Here is a 6,442-nt window from a genome sequence, read left to right on the forward strand (position 1 = left end):
AATTTTTGTTTAAGGTATAAGGAAGGGGTCCAGTTTCAATCTTTTGCCTATGGCTAGCCAGTTCTCCCAGCACCATTTATTAAATAAGAAATCTTTTCCCGGTTGCTTGTTTTGGTCAGTTTGTCAAAGATCACGTAGTTGTAGATGTGTGGTCTTATTTCTGAGTTCTCTGTTCTGTTCCATTGGTCTATGTGTCTGGTTTTGTACCAGTACCCTGCTGTTTTGGTTACTGGCCTTGTAGTACAATTAGAAGTCAAGCAGCACCGTGTCCCCAGCTTTGTTCTCTTTGCTTAGGATCATCTTGGCTACACAAGCTCTCTTTTTAGCTCCATATGAATTTTAAAGTAGTTTCTTCTAATCCTGTGAGAAAAGTCAATGGTAGTTTCATGAAAACAGTGTTGAATCTATAAATTACTTTGGGCAGCATAGCCATTTTCACGATATTGATTCTTCCTACCCATGAGCATGGAGTGTTTTACCCTCTGTTTGTGTCCTCTCCCATTTCCTTGAGCAGCGGTTTGTCATTCTCCTTGAAGAGGTCCTTCATTTCCCTTGTTAGCTGTATTCCCAGGCTGTATTCCGTTTGTTTGATTGTTTGTTTTGACATGGTGTTTTGCTCTTGTTGCCCAAGCTGGAGTGAAATGGCACCATCTCAGCTCACTGCAACCTCCATCTCCCAAGTTCAATCGATTATTCCGCCTTAGCCTCCTGAGTACCCAGGATTACAGGTGCAAGCCACCATGCCTGGCTAATTTTTGTATTTTTAGGAGAAACTGGATTTCACCAAGTTAGCCAAGCTGGTCTCGAATGAGATCTCAGGTGATCTGCCCGCTTCAGCATCCCAAAGTGCTGGAATTACAGGCATGAGCCACCACACCCGGCCCTCTTATTCTGTTTGTGGCAATTGTGAATAGGAGTTTATTCATTATTTGACTCACTGCTTGTGTATTGTTGCTGTATATAAATGCTTGTCACTTTTGCACATTGATTTTATATCCTGAGACTTTACTTAAGTTGCTTATCAGCTTAAGAAGCCTTTCTGCCAAGACAATGGGGTTTTCTAGATACAAAATCATGTCATTTGCAAAGACAATTTGACTTCCTCTCTTTTTATCTGAATATCCTTCCTTTCTCTGACCTGATTGCTCCTGCCAGAACTTCCAATACTACGTCGAAGAGGAGTTGTGAGAGAAGGCATCCTTGTCTTGTGCTGATGTTAAAGGGGAAGACTTCCATCTTTTGCCCATTCAGTATGATATTGGTTGTGGGTTTGTCATAGGTGGCTACTATTATTTTGAAGTATGTTCCTTCAATACCTAGTTTGTTGAGGGTTTAAAAATATGGAATCCCTCAGGAACTTGCGTGTCACCCTTGTGCAGGGACCATGCTGAACTTCTGTATATTGTTTCAGTTTTATTCTGTGTGCTGCCAAAGTGAGAAATGATCACAAGTTCTTAAAAGTGGAGATAACTGAAGACATGTAGGTGAGAGGGAGTGTTGGATTTCACCTGCATCTAGTGAAATGTGACTGTCTCTGTCTTTTATTCTTTAATGACGTGGTAAAATGCATTACAGATGTAAAGTTAAAATCTTCCTGTGTTCTTGGGCTACATAACCTGGGCAGGATATTTAATTTGTTTATAGCTCATTGGTGTACACCGTCTACTACTGTTTTTCTCAGTATTTTTATGTCTAATTGCTTAGAAGTGACTATCCTATCATGCTTTTCTCTTATGTATTCCCTAGCTGACTTTAGAATCAATGCTATGTGTGCATAAACAATAGTGAATTTACTAGCTCTCTCTATGTTTCCTTATTCTCTTGGATATTCTGTATAAGTTCAGTAAACTTCTTTGAAGGTTTGGTAAAACTTATCTTCAAAACAGCTTCGATATGCCTGAAGGGAAATAAAGTTTTAAAACCATTTTAACTTCTTTACTGATAGTAAGTTCTTTCCATTTGCATAATCTTGTTCATTGTTTCAAAATTATTTAAACCTCTACTATATCTTTAGTGGCATATTTATCTGTGGTAATGCTATTTTATTCTGAATTACCATTTCCTGTTTTAATTCTTCATCCAAAGTAACAGCTGCTTTTGGGAGGCTGGGCCCTCAACAGTGGCAGCTGCCAGGTCAGCCTTGGTAAGTGGTGATGCAATTGCTGTGCCCATGCAGTGTCCATCCCAGCCACCACGGCCACATTGTTCAGGAACTCCATGAGCAAGCCCAGTGTGGCTGAGTGGCATCATCCATCAAGCCATCTCACCCACCTGATCACAGGGAGCCCCATCCCCAAAAGACCCTCTAGTAGGCATCCACACAACCACTATCTTCACACATTCTGTGTATAGTAAGAGATCTATGCGTACCTCTCTCCTCTAAGTCCCAATTTTTAAACTCTATTTCCCCCAAGTTCATGACTGGCCAGCCAAGCCCAGAGCCACTGCCCATGACTCATTCATTCATGCACCTCTGGGGCATCACTTCACATCCTCCACCTCCCATGGGCTTGTCTGTAGTTTGATTCCTGGTTACTGGCTCGACATCCATTCCCAAAGCTGTTCTGGTGTCAGCTCCCAAGCAAGCTGCTCTTGTTGTCAATTCTCCTCTTTATATGTATTTATTTCCTGGAAAAATTGCACTGATTTTTTTTCATTGCAGCATTTGCAAGGATGTGCAGTAGGAGCGATTCTTCTTATTGTAGATAGAATTGCTTCAAAACACCGGAAATGTATATTTGAGTGAAGGACAACATGCATGGAGAACTCAGAGGACAATGCTCAAGCACACAGTGGGTTTTCACAAAGTGAACCCTCCGGCAAACAATACCCACATCCAAGCACATCAATCACAGCCTCCGGGAAACACCTTTGAGTCCTACTCTGTCATAAACCAGCCTCCCCCACTCCAGAGGAGCCACTCTTGATTTCTAACACAGATTCGTTCTGCCGGTCCTGGCTGAATGGCATTGCACGGTCACCATCACGTCCCTGGGGCTCATGATCTGTGTGTGTGGTCGTAGGCTAGTCCTTCCCAAGGCTGTCAAATGCTGCACTTTATAAATAGCTCACACTTCCTGTTGATAGACAATTGTGTTATATCCAGATTTTACAAATCGTGCTGCTGTGAATATTTTCATATGTTTTAGCACACACATACATGCATTTCTGTTGGTTTATAACTAAGAGTGCAATTGCTGGGTCATAAGTGAGTAGATGCTTGGCTTAGTCTCTCAATAAACAAATGTCTAGTCATAAACAAACAGCAGAGGAGGGTAAGTCTCTTACTTTAGAAATTATTCAGATAATAAATGAGGAAGGAATGAGATACTGAGGCTATAATAACTGATTTGCAACACATAAGGAATTAACAGATTTAGCCATTGAACAGCAATGGCAAATAACAACACAATAAAGAAAAAAACTAATGTTGGGTTCTTCCTCTTGATGGAAGAACACAGTAGAGTACCGCCAAACAAGAGCAATTGAAAAGGAAATCAAGCCTGAACTAAGCTAACCTCCATAGCCAGTCACCGATTTAGAGGCAATACAGATCATACAAATACATATCCAACTACGCCTTGGGGAGAAATCAGCAAAACACACACTGTGGGAAACTCTACCACACAATATACATTTTGAGGAAGAATCTATAGAATAAAAGAGAACAAAAGCACATTTCTAAAGGTAAAACTAAATTACAATTTGGGATTATAAAAATATAAAATACAACAAAGAAAGGATGACCCTAAAAGTCAGGATGTGTTTTTATTTGGGGGAGGAAAGAATTTATTGCTGAGCTGGAGCAAATGATGGGGCTTTTGGTCTGCCCCGCAAATGTGTATCCCTGGTGGTTAATGGGTGTTTATTTTTTATTAAAGGACACAAATTTTAGACAGTTTTTCTCCCTTTGGAGTCCTACATTTTATTTTATGACACAAAGCCTACTGAAAAAAATAATTCAGAGAGTATGGTTACTGTTTGGAACAAAGCCTCCTCCTCATCCTGCTCTGTGGACACTGAGCACCCAGAATAACCAGCAGCCCCAGGACCCCCAGCAGGGGTGACCTCACTTCTAAGTGTGCATGCAGCGCACATCACCAGAGGCAATGTACAGTTCTACTCCTTGACTCCTGGAAAAACCTGACAGGACAGGGCTGAGGGAAAGCCTTCCCCGCCGTCTGGAGGCTCTTGGCCACCAGTGTAGAGGGAACGGGTCCTCACCTCTCCACAGGTCCCTTTATGGCCAGAGCCTCCTCTCTGCATGGGGAGTAAGCCCGGGCTCTTCCCCTGAACACGGTGACATGGATCACCCCAAAGGCGGAGATGACACCATTCCTCCCCCAGCAACCTCACGCTTCTTTTGCTTTACAGGAAACGATGCAGGCTGGTGTCCACTGAAGAAGTCCCAGGTGCCTAGGAAGGAGAGGACTGTGCATGAGCTGCAAAAGGAAGTGCGTGGACGGCCAGGTGGCGCTGCTGCGCCGCTCCTGCTCCCAGGAGGTGGACGCCCAGGATGGACTTTCAGGTGGAGAGGGGGATGTCATTGCTCATCCTCCAGGTTCCAAGTAGAAACCTCCCTGCCAAGCCCATCTCGTTCTCCCTGAGTCCTCAACGCTAATGAGGACTGTCTCCTTCTCATCTCCCTGGACTGGGCTTTCTATCACTGGACAGTGGATGTGATTTCTAGTTTCAGCATGTCCTGGCTTATAGTGCTGCCAGGAAAATAAAATCAAAATACACGTTGAATAAATAATAAATAACACATAGCGAGCAAAGGCTTTGGCCTCCGGAAATGCTGGGATTACAGGCATGAGCTACCAGGCCTAGCCAGGTTAACTTGTATTTTTTATCATATAGATTTTTTAAAAAGGAAATCACATATATGAATACCTTTCTTCTGTTATTACATACTATATTGCTTCAGAGGTAAAATAAATTATCATACTTTCAAATTATGTTCAATTTCATTTTCTGTTACTTCTGTGACTTATCTTTACATATCAATTTCTTAGTTTAAATTTTGTTTTTATATTTAATGTAAAATATGAAATTACATTTCCATAGTATAAGCCAGGTTATCTCACACATTTTATGAAATTATTTTTGTTTCCTATTACTTCATGACATCTGTTTTACATCTATTTCTGAGCTTTCTACTATATTCTATGAATCTATATTCCTATTTTAAAACCAGAATCATGGAATAAATTACAGTTGATTATCTATCTGTCTATCTATAATCTATGTTTGCAATCTAATGGGAGTGGTCTTGCCTAAATAAACTTCTGTTTTTTCAAAATATGTTTTGGATATTCTTGATCATTTCATGTTATTCCAGATGAATTTCATATTAATTTTAAATAAACACTTATTCAAAATTCATTGCAATTACATGAAGTCAAGAAAAATAGGTGAGGAAGAAGTGACATTTTAATGATATCTTCCCACCAAGAAATGTAGAACATGCTTGAATATGTTCAAGATGTTTTCCACATAGTCTAAGAAAATACTTTGTGTATTTTAATTTCTATTTTTATTTATGCTTATGTTTTTAATTGATAAGGTTTGCTATGATTACTTATAAATAGCCTTAAGACTGGGCACAGTGGCTCACGCCTATAATCCCAGCACTTTGGAAGACGCAGGCAGGTGGATCATCTGAAGGTCAGGTATTTGAGACCAGCCTGGCCAATATGGTAAAACCCCGTCTCTACTTAAAATATAAAAAATTAGATGGGCATGGTGGCGTGTGCCTGTAATCCCAGTAACTCAGGAGGCTGAGGCAGAAGAACTGCTTGAACCCAGGAGACAGAGGTTGCAGTGAGCTAAGATAGCGCCATTGCACTCCAGCCTGGGCAACAGGAGTGAAACTTTGTCCCCCCCCCAAAAAAAAATAGGCTGGCCACCATGGTTCACGCCTGTAATCCTAGCAATTTGGGAGGCCAAGGCAGGCGGATCACGAGGTCAAGAGATTGAAACCATCCTGGCCAACATGGTGAAACCCCATCTCTACTAAAGAATATAAAAATTAGCTGGGTGTGGTGGCTGGCGCCTGTAATCCCAGCTACTCAGGAGGCTGAGGCAGAATTGCTCAAACCCGGGAGGTGGAGGTTGCAGTGAGCCCAGATTGCACCACTGCACTCCAGCCTGGTGCCTGGCACCTGGCAACAGAGCAAGACTCTGTCTCAAAAAAAAAACCAAATAAACAACAACAACATAAAAAACTAGCCTTAATACACCACTGTTCTGCTGTCTAACTACTATTACAAAGGATGGTTTGTTAAGTTGTTCAAAGCAAGAATCACTCTCTTTGGTAGCTGTCTCCAACACACATCTCTTAGTATGAATGGTTTTAAAGCATGATATGTACCTTGCTCTTTAAGTTTATAGCTGAGTAGTTCGTTGTTTTTATGAATAAGACCTTTTATTCATGAAGTTA

General features: G+C 41.2%; 1 non-coding gene across 1 annotated transcript; it reads right to left on the bottom strand.

Annotated features, from left to right (window-relative positions):
- Positions 1-1,334: 1,334 nt before the first annotated feature.
- LOC119469588 lies at positions 1,335-1,441 on the bottom strand. Its single transcript, XR_005198424.1, has one exon. It is a non-coding gene; the product is annotated as a U6 spliceosomal RNA (small nuclear RNA).
- Between the last annotated feature and the right edge of the window lie 5,001 nt (positions 1,442-6,442).

This window comes from Cebus imitator, unplaced genomic scaffold, assembly GCF_001604975.1.
Source record: "Cebus imitator isolate Cc_AM_T3 unplaced genomic scaffold, Cebus_imitator-1.0 Scaffold724, whole genome shotgun sequence".
Lineage (NCBI taxonomy): Eukaryota > Metazoa > Chordata > Mammalia > Primates > Cebidae > Cebus > Cebus imitator.